The sequence below is a fragment of the Leucopleurus acutus genome (assembly GCF_964270905.1).
Source record: "Leucopleurus acutus genome assembly, contig: HAP1_SCAFFOLD_156, whole genome shotgun sequence".
NCBI classification, from domain to species: domain Eukaryota; kingdom Metazoa; phylum Chordata; class Mammalia; order Artiodactyla; family Delphinidae; genus Leucopleurus; species Leucopleurus acutus.
In genome coordinates, this window is record NW_028139155.1 from 441,035 (window position 1) to 464,793 (window position 23,759).

A 23,759-nucleotide genomic window follows, 5' to 3' on the forward strand; every position below is an offset into this window, starting at 1 on the left:
CACTGTGTGATCGGGAAACGTGTTCAAATGTGTCTCAGTTTTCGTCCCCTGGTACTCGGGTGCAACATTCCAGACGCTTTACTAACACTCTCCCCACTTGGAGAGTCAGTGCCTAAAACCTCCTGTTTGGCCCAGTTTGCAATTTCTGTGGAAAATGAACAGGAATAGGGAGAACCAATGAGAGACTAGGTGGAGGTCTCTGGACGGGCAAATTTAACTCTCATTTCCCACCAGGAAGAGGAATTAACCAAAGGCTCAGCATGCCCTGCCGGAACCAAACTAGGGGCTGAAGCAATCCTGCGGTGTTACGGCCAGCTCACAAGAAAGCGAGTTGAAGAAAGGAGCTCAGGGGCACTGTAATTCACAAACCTGCAGAGTTATAAATGACAGCTATCTTCCAAAAATATATTGAAGTAAGGCTGTCAAGAGGACTTGAAAGTGGAGCAGAATTGCAGGAAACCGATTTCAGGAGGTAGACTGGAATTGCATGTAAAGCATAGGAAAAGAGGCAGAACGTCCACAATGATGCACTTGGCCAAAAAGGGCGTATGCGTTTTTTCCTGAATATATTCAGGAAAAAAACGCATACGCCCTTTTTGGCCAACCAAGCAAGCTTGCAAAGGAAATCTGCACTACAATGAAGTCTCACTGCCCCCCGGTCAAAAGGGCCATCCGAAAAAAGTGTAAAATCCAGAAAGGCAGGACAGGCTATGGAGAACTGGGAGCCTTGTTATGCTGATGGGCGGGATGTGAATTGCCAGCAGCCACACTGGAGAAGTGTATGGTGTTTCCTGAAACATCCAAAAAACAAAGCAACAGAGCCTAGGGCACTTCCACTTATGGTCCTATAGCTTAGGGAAATTAAAATCAAAAAGACACAGCCACCCCAAAGTTTGGGACGGCTCTGTTTACAAGAACCTCGTTTACGGTACAAGTTCAATATCACACAAAGCGAAAAATGGATAAAGAAGTTGTGGTACTTACGTACAATGCAATATCACTCAGCAATGAAATCTATGTCATCAGGCCCGTAGCAGCATAATGAGTGGATTCAGGTACGATGATTCTAAGTGAAATAAGTCACACAGAAAAACAAACATCAGAAGATATCACTAATACACGGAAGGTAAACTTGGCTACACAAGAACTGAATTACAAAACAGAACAGGGTGTCAAATGTAGAAAACCAACTTATGCTTGCTTAAGGGGAAAGGTGAGTTGGGGTGCTGCATAAAACCAGAGATTGAAATTAGCACAGATACCGTTCCATAAGCCTAATATGTAATAGACAAGAGCTACTCCTTGCTCAACGAAGTGGACTCAACACCCCACATTAAACGCCTAAGAATATACCTGACTAGTAAGAATCTTAAAACCTATGGATTTATATGTCTACAAAAGAGAATCAAGCGTGTGTACAGCAGCATAAACGCAGCAGTGATAGGATTGGTGAGGTTCGGTGAGCAAATGCAGACCCTTTGAAGTCATATTGCATGGTACCCATTCCATGGGTCTCAACTCTCCATGTTTAAGGGATTCTTCCTTCAGCTAAAACATGCATGTGCAACCCAGAGTATGATCCACCATGTGATCGGAAAACGTGTTCAAATGTGTCTCAGTTTTCGTCCCCTGGTACTCGGGTGCAACATTCCAGACGCTTTTCTAACACTCTCCCCACTTGGAGAGTCAGTGCCTTTAACCTCCTGTTTGGCCCAGTTTGCAATTTCTGTGGAAAATGAACAGGAATAGGGAGAACCAATGAGAGACTAGGTGGAGGTGTCCGGACGGGCAAATTTAACTCTCATTTCCCACCAGGAAGAGGAATTAACCAAAGGGTCAGCATGCCGTGCCGGAACCAAACTAGGGCCTGAAGCAATCCTGCGGTGTTGCGGCCAGCTCACAAGAAAGCGAGTTGAAGAAAGGAGCTCAGGGGCACTGTAATTCACAAATCTGCAGAGTTATAAATGACAGCTATCTTCCAAAAATATACTGAAGTACGACTGCCAAGAGGAGTTGAAAGCGGGCAGAATTGCAGGAAACCGATTTCAGGAGGTAGACTGGAATTGCATGTAAAGCATAGGAAAAGAGGCAGAACGTCCACAATGATGCACTTGGCCAAAAAGGGCGTATGTGTTTTTTCCTGAATATATTCAGGAAAAAACGCATACGCCCTTTTTGGCCAACCAAGCAAGCTTGCAAAGGAAATCTGCACTACAATGAAGTCTCACTGCCCCCCGGTCAAAAGGGCCATCTGAAAAAAGTGTAAAATCCAGAAAGGCAGGACAGGACATGGAGAAATGGGAGCCTTGTTATGCTGATGGGCGGGATGTAAATTGCCAGCAGCCACTCTGGAGAACTGTATGGTGTTTCCTGAAACATCCAAAAAACAAAGCAACAGAGCCTAGGGCACTTCCACTTATGGTCCTATAGCTTAGGGAAATTAAAATCAAAAAGACACAGCCACCCCAAAGTTTGGGACGGCTCTGTTTACAAGAACCTCGTTTACGGTACAAGTTCAATATCACAGAAAGCGAAAAATGGATAAAGAAGTTGTGGTACTTTCGTACAATGCAATATCACTCAGCAATGAAATCTATGTCATCAGGCCCGTAGCAGCATAATGAGTGGATTCAGGTACGATGATTCTAAGTGAAATAAGTCACACAGAAAAAGAAACATCATAAGGTATCACTAATACATGGAATGTAAACTTGGCTACACAGGAACTGAATTACAAAGCAAAACAGGGTCTCAAATATAGAAAACCAACTTATGCTTGCTTAAGGGGAAAGGTGAGTTGGGGTGCTGCATAAAACCAGAGATTGAAATTAGCACAGATACCGATCCCTAAGCCAAATATATAATAGAGAAGAGCTACTCCTTGCTCAACGAACTGGACTCAACACACCATATTAAACGCCTAAGAATATACCTGACTAGTAAGAAACTTAAAACCTATGGATTCATATGTGTCCGAAAGAGAATCAAGCGTTTGTACAGCGACATAAACGCAGCAGTGATAGGATTGGTGAGGTTCGGTGAGCAAATGCAGACCCTTTGAAGTCATATTGCATGGTACCCATTCTATGGGTCTCAACTCTCCAGGTTTAAGGGATTCTTCCTTCAGCTAAAACATGCATGTGTAACCCAGAGAATGATCCACCGTGTGATTGGGAAACGTGTTCAAATGTGTCTCAGTTTTCGTCCCCAGGTACTCGGGTTCAACATTCCAGACGCTTTACTAACACTCTCCCCACTTGGAGAGTCAGTGCCTTTAACCTCCTGTTTGGCCCAGTTTGCAATTTCTGTGGAAAATTAACAGGAATAGGGAGAACCAATGAGAGACTAGGTGGAGGTGTCTGGACGGGCAAATTTAACTCTCATTTCCCACCAGGAAGAGGAATTAACCAAAGCCTCAGCATGCCGTGCCGGAACCAAACTAGGGCCTGAAGCAATCCTGCGGTGTTGCGGCCAGCTCACAAGAAAGCGACTTGAAGAAAGGAGGTCAGGGGCACTGTAATTCACAAACCTGCAGAGTTATAAATGACAGCTATCTTCCAAAAATATATTGAAGTAAGGCTGCCAAGAGGAGTTGAAAGCGGGCAGAATTGCAGGAAACCGATTTCAGGAGGTAGACTGGAATTGCATGTAAAGCATAGGAAAAGAGGCAGAAGTCCACAATGATGCACTTGGCCAAAAAGGGCGTATGAGTCAGGAAAAAACGCATACGCCCTTTTTAGCCAACCAAGCAAGCTTGCAAAGGAAATCTGCACTACAATGAAGTCTCACTGCCCCCCGGTCAAAAGGGCCATCTGAAAAAAGTATAAAATCCAGAAAGGCAGGACAGGCCATGGAGAATTGGGAGCCTAGTTATGCTGATGGGCGGGATGTAAATTGCCAGCACCCACTCTGGAGAAGTGTATGGTGTTTCCTGAAACATCCAAAAAACAAAGCAACAGAGCCTAGGGCACTTCCACTTATGGTCCTATAGCTTAGGGAAATTAAAATCAAAAAGACACAGCCACCCCAAAGTTTGGGAGGGCTCTGTTTACAAGAACCCCGTTTACCGTACAAGTTCAATATCACAGAAAGCGAAAAATGGATAAAGAAGTTGTGGTACTTACGTACAATGCAATATCACTCAGCAATGAAATCTATGTCATCAGGCCCGTAGCAGCATAATGAGTGGATTCAGGTACAATGATTCTAAGTGAAATAAGTCACACAGAAAAAGGAACATCATATGGTATCACTACTACACGGAATGTAAACTTGGCTACACAAGAACTGAATTACAAAACAGAACAGGGTGTCAAATGTAGAAAACCAACTTATGCTTGCTTAAGGGGAAAGGTGCGTTGGGGTGCTGCATAAAACCAGAGATTGAAATTAGCACAGATACCGTTCCATAAGCCAAATATGTAATAGACAAGAGCTACTCCTTGCTCAATGAAGTGGACTCAACACCCCATATTAAACGCCTAAGAATATACCTGACTAGTAAGAATGTTAAAACCTATGGATTTATATGTCTCCGAAAGAGAATCAAGCGTGTGTACAGCGGCATAAACGCAGCAGTGATAGGATTGCTGAGGTTCGGTGAGCAAATGCAGACCCTTTGAAGTCATATTGCATGGTACCCATTCCATGGGTCTCAACTCTCCAGGTTTAAGGGATTCTTCCTTCAGCTAAAACATGCATGTGGAACCCAGAGTATGATCCACCGTGTGATCGGGAAACGTGTTCAAATGTGTCTCAGTTTTCGTCCCCTGGTACTCGGGTGCAACATTCCAGACGCTTTACTAACACTCTCCCCACTTGGAGAGTCGGTGCCTTTAACCTCCTGTTTGGCCCAGTTTGCAATTTCTGTGGAAAATGAACAGGAATAGGGAGAACCAATGAGAGATTAGGTGGAGGTGTCTGGACGGGCAAATTTAACTCTCATTTCCCACCAGGAAGAGGAATTAACCAAAGGCTCAACATGCCGTGCCGGCACCAAACTAGGGCCTGAAGCAATCCTGCGGTGTTGCGGCCAGCTCACAAGAAAGCGAGTTGAAGAAAGGAGCTCAGGGGCACTGTAATTCACAAACCTGCAGAGTTAGAAATGACAGCTATCTTCCAAAAATATATTGAAGTAAGGCAGCCAAGAATAGTTGAAAGCGGGGCAGAATTGCAGGAAACTGATTTCAGGAGGTAGACTGGAATTGCATGTAAAGCATAGGAAAAGAGGCAGAACGTCCACAATGATGTACTTGGCCAAAAAGGGCGTTTGCGTTTTTTCCTGAATATATTCAGGAAAAAATGCATACGCCCTTTTTGGCCAACCAAGCAAGCTTACAAAGGAAATCTGCACTACAATGAAGTCTCACTGCCCCCCGGTCAAAAGGGCCATCTGAAAAAAGTGTAAAATCCAGAAAGGCAGGACAGGCCATGGAGAACTGGGAGCCTTGTTATGCTGATGGGTGGGATGTAAATTGCCAGCAGCCACTCTGGAGAAGTGTATGGTGTTTCCTGAAACATCCAAAAAACAAAGCAACAGAGCCTAGGGCACTTTCACTTATGGTCCTATAGCTTAGGGAAATTAAAATCAAAAAGACACAGCCACCCCAAAGTTTGGGACGGCTCTGTTTACAAGAACCTCGTTTACGGTACAAGTTCAATATCACACAAAGCGAAAAATGGATAAAGAAGTAGTGGTACTTACGTACAATGCAATATCACTCAGCAATGAAATCTATGTCATCAGGCCCGTAGCAGCATAATGAGTGGATTCAGGTACGATGATTCTAAGTGAAATTAGTCACACAGAAAAAGAAACATCATAAGATATCACTAATACACGGGATGTAAACTTGGCTACACAAGAACTGAATTACAAAACAGAACAGGGTGTCAAATGTAGAAAACCAAGTTATGCTTGCTTAAGGGGAAGGGTGAGTTGGGGTGCTGCATAAAACCAGAGATTGAAATTAGCACAGATACCGTTCCATAAGCCAAATATGTAATAGACAAAGCTACTCCTTGCTCAACGAAGTGGACTCAACACCCCATATTAAACGCCTAAGAATATACCTGACTAGTAAGAATCTACCTGACGAGTAAGAATCTTAAAACCTATGGATTTATATGTCTCCGAAAGAGAATCAAGCATGTGTACAGCGGCATAAACGCAGCAGTGAAAGGATTGGTGAGGTTCGGTGAGCAAATGCAGACCCTTTGAAGTCATATTGCATGGTACCCATTCCATGGGTCTCAACTCTCCAGGTTTAAGGGATTCTTCCTTCAGCTAAAACATGCATGTGGAACCCAGAGTATGATCCACCGTGTGATCAGGAAACGTGTTCAAATGTGTCTCAGTTTTCGTCCCCTGGTACTCGGGTGCAACATTCCAGACGCTTTACTAACACTCTCCCCACTTGGAGAGTCAGTGCCTTTAACCTCCTGTTTGGCCCAGTTTGCAATTTCTGTGGAAAATTAACAGGAATAGGGAGAACCAATGAGAGACTAGGTGGAGGTGTCCGGACGGGCAAATTTAACTCTCATTTCCCACCACGAAGAGGAATTAACCAAAGGCTCAGCATGCCATGCCGGAACTAAACTAGGGCCTGTAGCAATCCTGTGGTGTTGCGGCCAGCTCACAAGAAAGCGAGTTGAAGAAAGGAGGTCAGGGGCACTGTAATTCACAAACCTGCAGAGTTATAAATGACAGGTATCTTCCAAAAATATATTGAAGTTAGGCTGCCAAGAGGAGTTGAAAGCGGGGCAGAATTGCAGGAAACCGATTTCAGGAGGTACACTGGAATTGCATGTAAAGCATAGGAAAAGAGGCAGAACGTCCACAATGATGCACTTGGCCAAAAAGGGCGTATGCGTTTTTTCCTGAATATATTCAGGAAAAAACGCATACGCCCTTTTTGGCCAACCAAGCAAGCTTGCAAAGGAAATCTGCACTACAATGAAGTCTCACTTCCCCCCGGGCAAAAGGGCCATCTGAAAAAAGTGTAAAATCCAGAAAGGCAGGACAGGCCATGGAGAACTGGGAGCCTTGTTATGCTGATGGGCGGGATGTAAATTGCCAGCAGCCACTCTGGAGAAGTGTATGGTGTTTCCTGAAACATCCAAAAAACAAAGCAACAGAGCCTAGGGCACTTCCACTTATGGTCCTATAGCATAGGGAAATTAAAATCAAAAAGACACAGCCACCCCAAAGTTTGGGACGGCTCTGTTTACAAGAACCTCGTTTACGGTACAAGTTCAATATCACAGAAAGCGAAAAATGGATAAAGAAGTTGTGGTACTTACGTACAATGCAATATCACTCAGCAATGAAATCTATGTCATCAGGCCCGTAGCAGCATAATGAGTGGATTCAGGAACAATGATTCTAAGTGAAATAAGTCACACAGAAAAAGGAACATCATATGGTATCACTACTACACGGAATGTAAACTTGGCTACACAAGAACTGAATTACAAAACAGAACAGGGTGTCAAATGTAGAAAACCAACTTATGCTTGCTTAAGGGGAAAGGTGAGTTGGGGTGCTGCATAAAACCAGAGATTGAAATTAGCACAGATACCGTTCCATAAGCCAAATATGTAATAGACAAGAGCTACTCCTTGCTCAACGAAGTGGACTCAACACCCCATATTAAACGCCTAAGAATATACCTGACTAGTAAGAATCTTAAAACCTATGGATTTATATGTCTCCGAAAGAGAATCAAGCGTGTGTACAGCGGCATAAACGCAGCAGTGATAGGACTGGTGAGGTTCGGTGAGCAAATGCAGACCCTTTGAATTCATATTGCATGGTACCCATTCCATGGGTCTCAACTCTCCAGGTTTAAGGGATTCTTCCTTCAGCTAAAACATGCATGTGGAACCCAGAGTATGATCCACCGTGTGATCGGAAAACGTGTTCAAATGTGTCTCAGTTTTCGTCCCCTGGTACTCGGGTGCAACATTCCAGACGCTTTACTAACACTCTCCCCACTTGCAGAGTCGGTGCCTTTAACCTCCTGTTTGGCCCAGTTTGCAATTTCTGTGGAAAATGAACAGGAATAGGGAGAACCAATGAGAGACTAGGTGGAGGTGTCTGGACTGGCAAATTTAACTCTCATTTCCCACCAGGAAGAGGAATTCACCAAAGGCTCAGCATGCCGTGCCGGAACCAAACTAAGGCCTGAAGCAATCCTGCGGTGTTGCAGCCAGCTCACAAGAAAGCGAGTTGAAGAAAGGAGCTCAGGGTCACTGTAATTCACAAACCTGCAGAGTTATAAATGACAGCTATCTTCCAAAAATATATTGAAGTTAGGCTACCAAGAGGAGTTGAAACCGGGACAGAATTGCAGGAAACCGATTTCAGGAGGTAGACTGGAATTGCATGTAAAGCATAGGAAAAGAGTCAGAACGTCCACAATGATGCACTTGGCCAAAAAGGGCGTATGCGTTTTTTCCTGAGGAAAAAACGCATACGCCCTTTTTGGCCAACCAAGCAAGCTTGCAAAGGAAATCTGCACTACAATGAAGTCTCACTGACCCCGGTCAAAAGGGCCTTCCGAAAAATGTGTAAAATCCAGAAAGGCAGGACAGGGTATGGAGAACTGGGAGCCTTGTTATGCTGAAGGGCGGGATGTAAATTGCCAACAGCCACTCTGGAGAAGTCTACGGTGTTTCCTGAAACATCAAAAAAACAAAGCAACAGAGCCTAGGGCACTTCCACTTATGGTCCTATAGCTTTGGAAAATTAAAATCAAAAAGACACAGCCACCCCAAAATTTCGGCCGGCTCTGTTTACAACAACCTCGTTTACGGTACAAGTTCAGTATCACAGAAAGCGAAAAATGGATAAAGAAGTTGTGGTACTTATGTACAATGGAATATCACTCAGCAATGAAATCTATGTCATCAGTCCCGGAGCAGCATAATGAGTAGATTCAGGTACGATGATTGTAAGTGAAATAAGTCACACAGAAAAAGAAGCATCATAAGATATCACTAATACACGGAATGTAAACTTGGCTACAAAAGAACTGAATTACAAAACAGAACAGGGTCTCAAATGTAGAAAACCAACTTATGCTTGCTTACGGGGAAAGGTGAGTTGGGGTGCTGCATAAACCAGAGATTGAAATTAGCACAGATACCGTTCCATAAATCAAATATGTAATAGACAAGAGCTACTCCTTGCTCAACGAAGTGGACTCAACACCCCATATTAAATGCCTAAGAATATACCTGACTAGTAAGAATCTTAAAACCTATGGATGTATATGTCTCCGAAAGAGAATCAAACGTCTGTACAGCGGCATAAACGCAGCAGTGATAGGATTGGTGAGGTTCGGTGAGCAAATGCAGACCCTTTGAAGTCATATTGCATGGTACCCATTCCATGGGTCTCAACTCTCCAGGATTAAGGGATTCTTCCTTCAGCTAAAACATGCATGTGGAACCCAGAGTATGATCCACCGTGTGATCGGGAAACGTGTTCAAATGTCTCTCAGTTTTCGTCCCCTGGTACTCGGGTGCAACATTCCAGATGCTTTACTAACACTCTTCCCACTTGGAGAGTCAGTGCCTTTAACCTCCTGTTTGGCCCAGTTTGCAATTTCTGCGTAAGATGAACAGGAATAGGGAGAACCAATGAGAGACTAGGTGGAGGTGTCCGGACGGGCAAATTTAACTCTCATTTCCCACCAGGAAGAGGAATTAACCAAAGGCTCAGCGTGGCATGCCAGACGCACACTAGGGCCTGAAGCAATCCTGCGGTGTTGCGCCCAGCTCACAAGAAAGCGAGGTGAAGGAAGGAACTCAGGGGCACTGTAATTCACAAACCTGCAGAGTTATAACAGACAGCTATCGTCCAAAAATATATTGAATTAGGCTGCCAAGAGGAGTTGAAAGCGGGGCAGAATTGCAGGAAACCGATTTCAGGAGGTACACTGGAATTGCATGTAAAGCATAGGAAAAGAGGCAGAACGTCCACAATGATGCACTTGGCCATAAAGGGCGTATGCGTTTTTTCCTGAATATATTCAGGAAAAAACGCATACGCCCGTTTTGGCCAACCAAGCAAGCTTGCAAAGGAAATCTGCACTACAATGAAGTCTCACTGCCCCCCGGTCAAAAGGGCCATCTGAAAAAAGTGTAAAATCCAGAAAGTCAGGACAGGCCATGGAGAACTGGGAGCCTAGTTATGCTGATGGGCGGGATGTAAATTGCCAGCAGCCACTCTGGAGAAGTGTATGGTGTTTCCTGAAACATCCAAAAAACAAAGCAACAGAGCCTAGGGCACTTCCACTTATGGTCCTATAGCTTAGGGAAATTAAAATCAAAAAGACACAGCCACCCCAAAGTTTGGGACAGCTCTGTTTACAAAAACCTCATTTACGGTACAAGTTCAATATCACAGAAAGCGAAAAATGGATAAACAAGTTGTGGTACTTACGTACAATGCAATATCACTCAGCAATGAAATCTATGTCATCAGGCCCATAGCAGCATAATGAGTGGATTCAGGTACGATGATTCTAAGTGAAATTAGTCACACAGAAAAAGAAACATCATAAGATATCACTAATACACGGAATGTAAACTTGGCTACACAAGAACTGAATTACAAAACAGAACAGGGTGTCAAATGTAGAAAACCAACTTATGCTTGCTTAAGGGGACGGGTGAGTTGGGGTGCTGCATAAAACCAGAGATTGAAATTAGCACAGGTACCGTTCCATAAGCCAAATATGTAATAGACAAGAGCTACTCCTTGCTCAACGAAGTGGACTCAACACCCCATATTAAACGCCTAAGAATATACCTGACTAGTAAGAATCTACCTGACTAGTAAGAATCTTAAAACCTATGGATTTATATGTCTCCAAAAGAGAATCAAGCGTGTGTACAGCGGCATAAACGCAGCAGTGATAGGATTGGTGAGGTTCGGTGAGCAAATGCAGACCCTTTGAAGTCATATTGCATGGTACCCATTCCATGGGTCTCAACTCTCCATGTTTAAGGGATTCTTCCTTCAGCTAAAACATGCATGTGGAACCGAGAGTATGATCCACCGTGTGATCGGAAAACGTGTTCAAACGTGTCTCAGTTTTCGTCCCCTGGTACTCGGGTGCAACATTCCAGATGCTTTACTAACACTCTCCCCACATGGAGAGTCAGTGCCTTTAACCTCCTGTATGGCCCAGTTTGCAATTTCTATGGAAAATGAACAGGAATAGGGAGAACCAATGAGAGACTAGATGGAGGTGTCCAGACGGGCAAATTTAACTCTCATTTCCCACCAGGAAGAAGAATTAACCAAAGGCTCAGCGTGCCATGCCGCAACCACACTAGGACCAGAAGCAATCCAGCGGTGTTGCAGCCAGCTCACAAGAAAGCGAGTTGAAGAAAGGAGCTCAGGGCCACTGTAATTCACAAACCTGCAGAGTTATAAATGACAGCTATCTTCCAAAAATATATTGAAGTAAGGCTGCCAAGAGGAGTTGAAAGGGGGGCAGAATTGCAGGAAACCGATTTCAGGAGGTAGACTGGAATTGCATGTAAAGCATAGGAAAAGAGGCAGAACGTCCACAATGATGCACTTGGCCAAAAAGTGCGTATGCGTTTTTTCCTGAATATATTCAGGAAAAAACGCATACGCCCTTTTTGGCCAACCAAGCAAGCTTGCAAAGGAAATCTGCACTACAATGAAGTCTCACTGCCCCCCGGTCAAAAGGGCCATCTGAAAAAAGTGTAAAATCCAGAAAGGCAGGACAGGCAATGGAGAACTGGGAACCTAGTTATGCTGATGGGCGGGATGTAAATTGCCAGCAGCCACTCTGGAGAAGTGTATGGTGTTTCCTGAAACATCCAAACAACAAAGCAACAGAGCCTAGGGCACTTCCACTTATGGTCCTATAGCTTAGGGAAATTAAAATCAAAAAGACACAGCCACCCCAAAGTTTGGGACGGCTCTGTTTACAAGAACCTCGTTTACCGAACAAGTTCAGTATCACAGAAAGCGAAAAATGGATAAAGAAATTGTGGTACTTACGTACAATGCAATATCACTCAGCAATGAAATCTATGTCATCAGGCCCGTAGCAGCATAATGAGTGGATTCAGGTACGATGATTCTAAGTGAAATTAGTCACACAGAAAAAGAAACATCATAAGATATCACTAATACACGGAATGTAAACTTGGCTACACAAGAACTGAATTACAAAACAGAACAGGGTGTCAAATGTAGAAAACCAACTTATGCTTGCTTCAGGGGACGGGTGAGTTGGGGTGCTGCATAAAACCAGAGATTGAAATGAGCACAGATACCGTTCCATAAGCCAAATATGTAATAGACAAGAGCTACTCCTTGCTCAACGAAGTGGACTCAACACCCCATATTAAACGGCTAACAATATACCTGACTAGTAAGAATCTACCTGACTAGTAAGAATCTTAAAACCTATGGATTTATATGTCTCCGAATGAGAATCAAGCGTGTGTACAGAGGCATAAACGTAGCAGTGATAGGATTGGTGAGGTTCGGTGAGCAAATGCAGACCCTTTGAAGTCATATTGCATGGTACCCATTCCATGGGTCTCAACTCTCCCTGTTTAAGGGATTCTTCCTTCAGCTAAAACATGCATGTGGAACCCAGAGTATGATCCACCGTGTGATCGGAAAACGTGTTCAAATGTGTCTCAATTTTCGTTCCCTGGTACTCGGGTGCAACATTCCAGACGCTTTACTAACACTCTCCCCACTTGGAGAGTCAGTGCCTTTAACCTCCTGTTTGGCCCAGTTTGCAATGTCTGTGGAAAATGAACAGGAATAGGGAGAACCAATGAGAGACTAGGTGGAGGTGTCCAGACGGGCAAATTTAACTCTCATTTCCCACCAGGAAGAGGAATTAACCAAAGGCTCAGCGTGCCATGCCGGAACCACACTAGGACCAGAAGCAATCCTGCGGTGTTGCGGCCAGCTCACAAGAAAGCGAGTTGAAGAAAGGAGCTCAGGGACACTGTAATTCACAAACCTGCAGAGTTATAAAGGACAGCTATCTTCCAAAAATATATTGAAGTAAGGCTGCCAAGAGGAGTTGAAAGGGGGGCAGAATTGCAGGAAACCGATTTCAGGAGGTAGACTGGAATTGCATGTAAAGCATAGGAAAAGAGGCAGAACGTCCACAATGATGCACTTGGCCAAAAAGGGCGTATGCGTTTTTTCCTGAATATATTCAGGAAAAAACGCATACGCACTTTTTGGTCAACCAAGCAAGCTTGCAAAGGAAATCTGCACTACAATGAAGTCTCACTGCCCCCCGGTCAAAAGGGCCATCTGAAAAAAGTGTAAAATCCAGAAAGGCAGGACAGGCCATGGAGAACTGGGAGCCTTTTTATGCTGATGGGCGGGATGTAAATTGCCAGCAGCCACTCTGGAGAAGTGTATGGTGTTTCCTGAAACATCCAAAAAACAAAGCAACAGAGCCTAGGGCACTTCCACTTATGGTCCTATAGCTTAGGGAAATTAAAATCAAAAAGACACAGCCACCCCAAAGTTTGGGACGGCTCTGTTTACAAGAACCTCGTTTACGGTACAAGTTCAATATCACAGAAAGCGAAAAATGGATAAAGAAATTGTGGTACTTACGTACAATGCAATATCACTCAGCAATGAAATCTATGTCATCAGGCCCGTAGCAGCATAATAAGTGGATTCAGGTACGATGATTCTAAGTGAAATTAGTCACACAGAAAATGAAACATCATAAGATATCACTAATACATGGAATGTAAACTTGGCTACACAAGAACTGAATTACAAAACAGAACAGGGTGTCAAATGTAGCAAACCAACTTATGCTTGCTTAAGGGGACGGGTGAGTTGGGGTGCTGCATAAAACCAGAGATTGAAATGAGCACAGATACCGTTCCATAAGCCAAATATGTAATAGACAAGAGCTACTCCTTGCTCAACGAAGTGGACTCAACACCCCATATTAAACGCCTAAGAATATACCTGACTTGTAAGAATCTACCTGACTAGTAAGAATCTTAAAACCTATGGATTTATATGTCTCCGAAAGAGAATCAAGCGTGTGTACAGCGGCATAAACGCAGCAGTGATAGGATTGGTGAGGTTCGGTGAGCAAATGCAGACCCTTTGAAGTCATATTGCATGGTACCCATTCCATGGGTCTCAACTCTCCATGTTTAAGGGATTCTTCCTTCAGCTAAAACATGCATGTGGAACCCAGAGTATGATACACCATGTGGTCGGAAAACGTGTTCAAATGTGTCTCAGTTTTGGTACCCTGGTACTCGGGTGCAACATTCCAGACGCTTTACTAACACTCTCCCCAATTGGAGAGTCAGTGCCTTTAACCTCCTGTTTGGCCCAGTTAGCAATTTCTGCGGAAGATGAACAGGAATAGGGAGAACCAATGAGAGATTAGGTGTAGGTGTCCGGACGGGCCAATTTAACTCTCATTTCCCACCAGGAAGAGGAATTAACCAAAGGCTCAGCATGCCGTGCCGGAACCAAACTAGGGCCTGAAGCAATCCTGCGGTGTTGCGGCCAGCTCACAAGAAAGCGAGTTGAAGAAAGGAGCTCAGGGGCACTGTAATTCACAAACCTGCAGAGTTATAAATGACAGCTATCTTCCAAAAATATATTGAATTAGGATGCCAAGAGGAGTTGAAAGCAGGGCAGAATTGCAGGAAACCGATTTCAGGAGGTAGACTGGAATTGCATGTAAAGCATAGGAAAAGAGGCAGAACGTCCACAATGATGCACTTGGCCAAAAAGGGCGTATGCGTTTTTTCCTGAATATATTCAGGAAAAAACGCATACGCCCTTTTTGGCCAACCAAGCAAGCTTGCAAAGGAAATCTGCACTACAATGAAGTCTCACTGCCCCCCGGTCAAAAGGGCCATCTGAAAAAAGTGTAAAATCATGAAAGGTAGGACAGGCCATGGAGAACTGGGAGCCTAGTTATGCTGATGGGCGGGTTATAAATTCCCAGCAGCCACTCTGGAGAAGTGTATGGTGTTTCCTGAAACATCCAAAAAACAAAGCAACAGAGCCTAGGGCACTTCCACTTATGGTCCTATAGCTTAGGGAAATTAAAATCAAAAAGACACAGCCACCCCAAAATTTGGGACGGCTCTGTTTACAAGAACCTAGTTTACGGTACAAGTTGAATATCACAGAAAGCGAAAAATGGATAAAGAAATTGTGGCACTTACGTACAATGCAATATCACTCAGCAATGAAATCTGTGTCATCAGGCCCGTAGCAGCATAATGAGTGGATTCAGGTACGATGATTCTAAGTGAAATTAGTCACACAGAAAAAGAAACATCATAAGACATCACTAATACACGGAATGTAAACTTGGCTACACAAGAACTGAATTAGAAAACAGAACAGGGTGTCAAATGTAGAAAACCAACTTATGCTTGCTTCAGGGGACGGGTGAGTTGGGGTGCTGCATAAAACCAGAGATTGAAATGAGCACAGATACCGTTCCATAAGCCAAATATGTAATAGACAAGAGCTACTCCTTGCTCAACGAAGTGGACTCAACACCCCATATTAAACGCCTAAGAATATACCTGACTAGTAAGAATCTACCTGACTAGTAAGAATCTTAAAACCTATGGATTTATATGTCTCCGAAAGAGAATCAAGCGTGTGTACAGCGGCATAAACGCAGCAGTGATACGATTGCTGAGGTTCGGTGAGTAAATGCAGACCCTTTGAAGTCATATTGCATGGTACCCATTCCATGGGTCTCAACTCTCCAGGTTTAATGGATTCTTCCTTCAGCTAAAACATGCATGTGGAACCCAGAGTATGATCAACCGTGTGATCGGGAAACGTGTTCAAATGTGTCTCAGTTTTGGTCCCCTGGTACTCGGGTGCAACATTCCAGACGCTTTACTAACACTCTCCCCACTTGGAGAGTCAGTGCCTTTAACCTCCTGTTTGGCCCAGTTTGCAATTTCTGTGGAAAATGAACAGGAATAGGGAGAACCAATGAGAGACTAGGTGGAGGTGTTCGGACGGGCAAATTTAACTCTCATTTCCCACCAGGAAGAGGAATTAACCAAAGGCTCAGCATGCCGTGCCGGAACCAAACTACGGCCTGAAGCAATCCTGCGGTGTTGCGGCCAGCTCACAAGAAAGCGAGTTGAAGAAAGGAGCTCAGGGGCACTGTAATTCACAAACCTGCAGAGTTATAAATGACAGCTATCTTCCAAAAATATATTGAAGTAAGGCTGCCAAGAGGAGTTGAAAGCAGGGCAGAATTGCAGAAAACCGATTTCAGGAGGTAGACTGGAATTGCATGTAAAGCATAGGAAAAGAGGCAGAACGTCCACAATGATACACTTGGCCACAAAGGGCGTATGCGTTTTTTCCTGAATATATTCAGGGAAAAACGCATACGCCCTTTTTGGCCAACCAAGCAAGCTTGCAAAGGAAATCTGCACTACAATGAAGTCTCACTGTCCCCCGGTCAAAAGGGCCATCTGAAAAAAGTGTAAAATCCAGAAAGGCAGGACAGGCATGGAGAACTGGGAGCCTAGTTATGCTGATGGGCGGGATGTAAATTGCCAGCAGCCACTCTGGAGAAGTGTATGGTGTTTCCTGAAACATCCAAAAAACAAAGCAACAGAGCCTAGGGCACTTCCACTTATGGTCCTATAGCTTAGGGAAATTAAAATCAAAAAGACACAGCCACCCCAAAGTTTGGGACGGCTCTGTTTACAAGAACCTCGTTTACGGTACAAGTTCAATATCACAGAAAGCGAAAAATGGATAAAGAAATTGTGGTACTTACGTACAATGCAATATCACTCAGCAATGAAATCTATGTCAACAGGCCCGTAGCAGCATAATGAGTGGATTCAGGTACGATGGATTCTAAGTGAAATTAGTCACACAGAAAAAGAAACATCATAAGATATCACTAATACACGGAATGTGAACTTGGCTACACAAGAACTGAATTACAAAACAGAACAGGGTGTCAAATGTAGAAAACCAACTTATGCTTGCTTAAGGGGACGGGTGAGTTGGGGTGCTGCATAAAACCAGAGATTGAAATGAGCACAGATACCGTTCCATAAGCCAAATATGTAATAGACAAGAGCTACTCCTTGCTCAACGAAGTGGACTCAACACTCCATATTAAACGCCTAAGAATATACCTGACTAGTAAGAATCTTAAAACCTATGGATTTATATGTCTCCGAAAGAGAATCAAGCGTGTGTACAGCGGCATAAACGCAGCAGTGATAGGATTGCTGAGGTTCGGTGAGCAAATGCAGACCCCTTGAAGTCATATTGCATGGTACCCATTCCATGGGTCTCAACTCTCCAGGTTTAATGGATTCTTCCTTCAGCTAAAACATGCATGTGGAACCCAGAGTATGATCAACCGTGTGATCGGGAAACGTGTTCAAATGTGTCTCAGTTTTGGTCCCCTGGTACTCGGGTCAACATTCCAGACGCTTTACTAACACTCTCCCCACTTGGAGAGTCAGTGCCTTTAACCTCCTGTTTGGCCCAGTTTGCAATTTCTGTGGAAAATGAACAGGAATAGGGAGAACCAATGAGAGACTAGGTGGAGGTGTCCGGACGGGCAAATTTAACTCTCATTTCCCACCAGGAAGAGGAATTAACCAAAGGCTCAGCATGCCGTGCCGGAACCAAACTAGGGCCTGAAGCAATCCTGCGGTGTTGCGGCCAGCTCACAAGAAAGCGAGTTGAAGAAAGGAGCTCAGGGGCACTGTAATTCACAAACCTGCAGAGTTATAAATGACAGCTATCTTCCAAAAATATATTGAAGTAAGGCTGCCAAGAGGAGTTGAAAGCGGGGCAGAATTGCAGGAAACCGATTTCAGGAGGTAGACTGGAATTGCATGTAAAGCATAGGAAAGAGGCAGAACGTCCACAATGATACACTTGGCCAAAAAGGGCGTATGCGTTTTTTCCTGAATATATTCAGGGAAAAACGCATACGCCCTTTTTGGCCAACCAAGCAAGCTTGCAAAGGAAATCTGCACTACAATGAAGTCTCACTGTCCCCCGGTCAAAAGGGCCATCTGAAAAAAGTGTAAAATCCAGAAAGGCAGGACAGGCCATGGAGAACTGGGAGCCTAGTTATGCTGATGGGCGGGATGTAAATTGCCAGCAGCCACTCTGGAGAAGTGTATGGTGTTTCCTGAAACATCCAAAAAACAAAGCAACAGAGCCTAGGGCACTTCCACTTATGGTCCTATAGCTTAGGGAAATTAAAATCAAAAAGACACAGCCACCCCAAAGTTTGGGACGGCTCTGTTTACAAGAACCTCGTTTACGGTACAAGTTCAATATCACAGAAAGCGAAAAATGGATAAAGAAATTGTTGTACTTACGTACAATGCAATATCACTCAGCAATGAAATCTATGTCAACAGGCCCGTAGCAGCATAATGAGTGGATTCAGGTACGATGGATTCTAAGTGAAATTAGTCACACAGAAAAAGAAACATCATAAGATATCACTAATACACGGAATGTAAACTTGGCTACACAAGAACTGAATTACAAAACAGAACAGGGTGTCAAATGTAGAAAACCAACTTATGCTTGCTTAAGGGGACGGGTGAGTTGGGGTGCTGCATAAAACCGGAGATTGAAATGAGCACAGATACCGTTCCATAAGCCAAATATGTAATAGACAAGAGCTACTCCTTGCTCAACGAAGTGGACTCAACACCCCATATTAAACGCCTAAGAATATACCTGACTAGTAAGAATCTACCTGACTAGTAAGAATCTTAAAACCTATGGATTTATATGTCTCCGAAAGAGAATCAAGCGTGTGTACAGCGGCATAAACGCAGCAGTGATAGGATTGCTGAGGTTCGGTGAGCAAATGCAGACCCTTTGAAGTCATATTGCATGGTACCCATTCCATGGGTCTCAACTCTCCAGGTTTAAGGGATTCTTCCTTCAGCTAAAACATGCATGTGGAACCCAGAGTATGATCCACCGTGTGATCGGGAAACGTGTTCAAATGTGTCTCAGTTTTCGTTCCCTGGTACTCGGGTGCAACATTCCAGACGCTTTACTAACACTCTCCCCACTTGGAGAGTCAGTGCCTTTAACCTCCTGTTTGGCCCAGATTGCAATTTCTGTGGAAAATGAACAGGAATAGGGAGAACCAATGAGAGACTAGGTGGAGGTATCCGGACGGGCAAATTTAACTCTCATTTCCCACCAGGAAGAGGAATTAACCAAAGGCTCAGCATGCCGTGCCGGAATCAAGCTAGGGCCTGAAGCAATCCTGCGGTGTTGCGGCCAGCTCACAAGAAAGCGAGTTGAAGAAAGGAGCTCAGGGGCACTGTAATTCACAAACCTGCAGAGTTATAAATGACAGCTATCTTCCAAAAATATATTGAAGTAAGGCTGCCAAGAGGAGTTGAAAGCGGGGCAGAATTGCAGGAAACCGATTTCTGGAGGTACACTGGAATTGCATGTAAAGCATAGGAAAAGAGGCAGAACGTCCACAATGATGCACTTGGCCAAAAAGGGCGTATGCGTTTTTTCCTGAATATATTCAGGAAAAAACGCATATGCCCTTTTTGGCCAACCAAGCAAGCTTGCAAAGGAAATCTGCACTACAATGAAGTCTCACTGCCCCCCGGTCAAAAGGGCCATCTGAAAAAAGTGTAAAATCCAAAAAGGCAGGACAGGCCATGGAGAACTGGGAGCCTTGTTATGCTGATGGGCGGGATGTAAATTGCCAGCAGCCACTCTGGAGAAGTGTATGGTGTTTCCTGAAACATCCAAAAAACAAAGCAACAGAGCCTAGGGCACTTCCACTTATGGTCCTATAGCTTAGGGAAATTAAAATCAAAAAGACACAGCCACCCCAAAGTTTGGGACGGCTCTGTTTACAAGAACCTCGTTTACCGAACAAGTTCAATATCACAGAAAGCGAAAAATCGATAAAGAAGTTGTGGTACTTATGTACAATGCAATATCACTCAGCAATGAAATCTATGTCATCAGGCCCGTAGCAGCATAATGAGTGGATTCAGGTACGATGATTCTAAGTGAAATTAGTCACACAGAAAAAGAAACATCATAAGATATCACTAATACACGGAATGTAAACTTGGCTACACAAGAACTGAATTACAAAACTGAACAGGGTGTCAAATGTAGAAAACCAACTTATGCTTGCTTAAGGGGACGGGTGAGTTGGGGTGCTGCATAAAACCAGAGATTGAAATGAGCACAGATACCGTTCCATAAGCCAAATATGTAATAGACAAGAGCTACTCCTTGCTCAACGAAGTGGACTCAACACCCCATATTAAACGCCTAAGAATATACCTGACTAGTAAGAATCTACCTGACTAGTAAGAATCTTAAAACCTATCGATTTATATGTCTCCAAAAGAGAATCAAGCGTGTGTACAGTGGCATAAACACAGCAGTGATAGGATTGCTGAGGTTCGGTGAGCAAATGCAGACCCTTTGAAGTCATATTGCATGGTACCCATTCCATGGGTCTCAACTCTCCCTGTTTAAGGGATTCTTCCTTCAGCTAAAACATGCATGTGGAACCCAGAGTATGATCCACCGTGTGATCGGAAAACGTGTTCAAATGTGTCTCAATTTTCGTTTCCTGGTACGCGGGTGCAACATTCCAGACGCTTTACTAACACTCTCCCCACTTGGAGAGTCAGTGCCTTTAACCTCCTGTTTGGCCCAGTTTGCAATTTCTGTGGAAAATGAACAGGAATAGGGAGAACCAATGAGAGACTAGGTGGAGGTGTCCAGACGGGCAAATTTAACTCTCATTTCCAACCAGGAAGAGGAAGTAACCAAAGGCTCAGCCTGCCATGCCGGAACCACACTAGGACCAGAAGCAATCCTGCGGTGTTGCGGCCAGCTCACAAGAAAGCGAGTTGAAGAAAGGAGCTCAGGGGCACTGTAATTCACAAACCTGCAGAGTTATAAAGGACAGCTATCTTCCAAAAATATATTGAAGTAAGGCTGCCAAGAGGAGTTGAAAGGGGGGCAGAATTGCAGGAAACCGATTTCAGGAGGTAGACTGGAATTGCATGTAAAGCATAGGAAAAGAGGCAGAACGTCCACAATGATGCACTTGGCCAAAAAGGGCGTATGCGTTTTTTCCTGAATATATTCAGGAAAAAACGCATACGCCCTTTTTGGCCAACCAAGCAAGCTTGCAAAGGAAATCTGCACTACAATGAAGTCTCACTGCTCCCCGGTCAAAAGGGCCATCTGAAAAAAGTGTAAAATCCAGAAAGGCAGGACAGGCCATGGAGAACTGGGAGCCTAGTTATGCTGATGGGCGGGATGTAAATTGCCAGCAGCCACTCTGGAGAAGTGTATGGTGTTTCCTGAAACATCCAAAAAACAAAGCAACAGAGCCTAGGGCACTTCCACTTATTGTCCTATAGCTTAGGGAAATTAAAATCAAAAAGACACAGCCACCCCAAAGTTTGGGACGGCTCTGTTTACAAGAACCTCGTTTACGGTACAAGTTCAATATCACAGAAAGCGAAAAATGGATAAAGAAATTGTGGTACTTACGTACAATGCAATATCACTCAGCAATGAAATCTATGTCAACAGGCCCGTAGCATCATAATGAGTGGATTCAGGTACGATGATTCTAAGTGAAATTAGTCACACAGAAAAAGAAACATCATAAGATATCACTAATACACGGAATGTAAACTTGGCTACACAAGAACTGAATTACAAAACAGAACAGGGTGTCAAATGTAGAAAACCAACTTATGCTTGCTTAAGGGGACGGGTGAGTTGGGGTGCTGCATAAAACCAGAGATTGAAATGAGCACAGATACCGTTCCATAAGCCAAATATGTAATAGACAAGAGCTACTCCTTGCTCAACGAAGTGGACTCAACACCCCATATTAAAAGCCTAAGAATATACCTGACTTGTAAGAATCTACCTGACTAGTAAGAATCTTAAAACCTATGGATTTATATGTCTCCGAAAGAGAATCAAGCGTGTGTACAGCGGCATAAACGCAGCAGTGATAGGATTGGTGAGGTTCGGTGAGCAAATGCAGACCCTTTGAAGTCATATTGCATGGTACCCATTCCATGGGTCTCAACTCTCCATGTTTAAGGGATTCTTCCTTCAGCTAAAACATGCATGTGGAACCCAGAGTACGATCCACCATGTGGTCGGAAAACGTGTTCAAATGTGTCTCAGTTTTGGTACCCTGGTACTCGGGTGCAACATTCCAGACGCTTTACTAACACTCTCCCCACTTGGAGAGTCAGTGCCTTTAACCTCCTGTTTGGCCCAGTTAGCAATTTCTGCGGAAGATGAACAGGAATAGGGAGAACCAATGAGAGATTAGGTGGAGGTGTCCGGACGGGCCAATTTAACTCTCATTTCCCACCAGGAAGAGGAATTAACCAAAGGCTCAGCATGCCGTGCCGGAACCAAACTAGGGCCTGAAGCAATCCTGCGGTGTTGCGGCCAGCTCACAAGAAAGCGAGTTGAAGAAAGGAGCTCAGGGGCACTGTAATTCACAAACCTGCAGAGTTATAAATGACAGCTATCTTCCAAAAATATATTGAATTAGGATGCCAAGAGGAGTTGAAAGCAGGGCAGAATTGCAGGAAACCGATTTCAGGAGGTAGACTGGAATTGCATGTAAAGCATAGGAAAAGAGGCAGAACGTCCACAATGATGCACTTGGCCAAAAAGTGCTTATGCGTTTTTTCCTGAATATATTCAAGAAAAAACGCATACGCCCTTTTTGGCCAACCAAGCAAGCTTGCAAAGGAAATCTGCACTACAATGAAGTCTCACTGCCCCCCGGTCAAAAGGGCCATCTGAAAAAAGTGTAAAATCCAGAAAGGCAGGACAGGCCATGGAGAACTGGGAGCCTAGTTATGCTGATGGGCGGGATGTAAATTGCCAGCAGCCACTCTGGAGAAGTGTATGGTGTTTCCTGAAACATCCAAAAAACAAAGCAACAGAGCCTAGGGCACTTCCACTTATGGTCCTATAGCTTAGGGAAATTAAAATCAAAAAGACACAGCCACCCAAAGTTTGGGACGGCTCTGTTTACAAGAACCTCGTTTACCGAACAAGTTCAATATCACAGAAAGCGAAAAATGGATAAAGAAGTTGTGGTACTTATATACAATGCAATATCACTCAGCAATGAAATCTATGTCATCAGGCCCGTAGCAGCATAATGAGTGGATTCAGGTACGATGATTCTAAGTGAAATTAGTCACACAGAAAAAGAAACATCATAAGATATCACTAATACACGGAATGTAAACTTGGCTACACAAGAACTGAATTACAAAACAGAACAGGGTGTCAAATGTAGAAAACCAACTTATGCTTGCTTAAGGGGACGGGTGAGTTGGGGTGCTGCATAAAACCAGAGATTGAAATTAGCACAGATACCGTTCCATAAGCCAAATATGTAATAGACAAGAGCTACTCCTTGCTCAACGAAGTGGACTCAACACCCCATATTAAACGCCTAAGAATATACCTGACTAGTAAGAATCTACCTGACTAGTAAGAATCTTAAAACCTATGGATTTATATGTCTCCGAAAGAGAATCAAGCTTATGTACAGCGGCATAAACGCAGCAGTGATAGGATTGCTGAGGTTCGGTGAGCAAATGCAGACCCTTTGAAATCATATTGCATGGTACCCATT

The 23,759-nt window shown here is 43.9% G+C and overlaps 1 long non-coding RNA gene across 1 annotated transcript in view; it reads right to left on the reverse strand.

Annotated features, from left to right (window-relative positions):
* LOC309978923 overlaps nt 1-23,759 on the reverse strand; it is a 289,495-nt gene that overhangs the window by 27,606 nt on the left and 238,130 nt on the right. The window contains exon 2 of the long non-coding RNA XR_014327158.1: nt 15,251-15,328. This is a non-coding gene — a long non-coding RNA (uncharacterized lncRNA). The remainder of the gene's footprint in view (nt 1-15,250; nt 15,329-23,759) is intronic.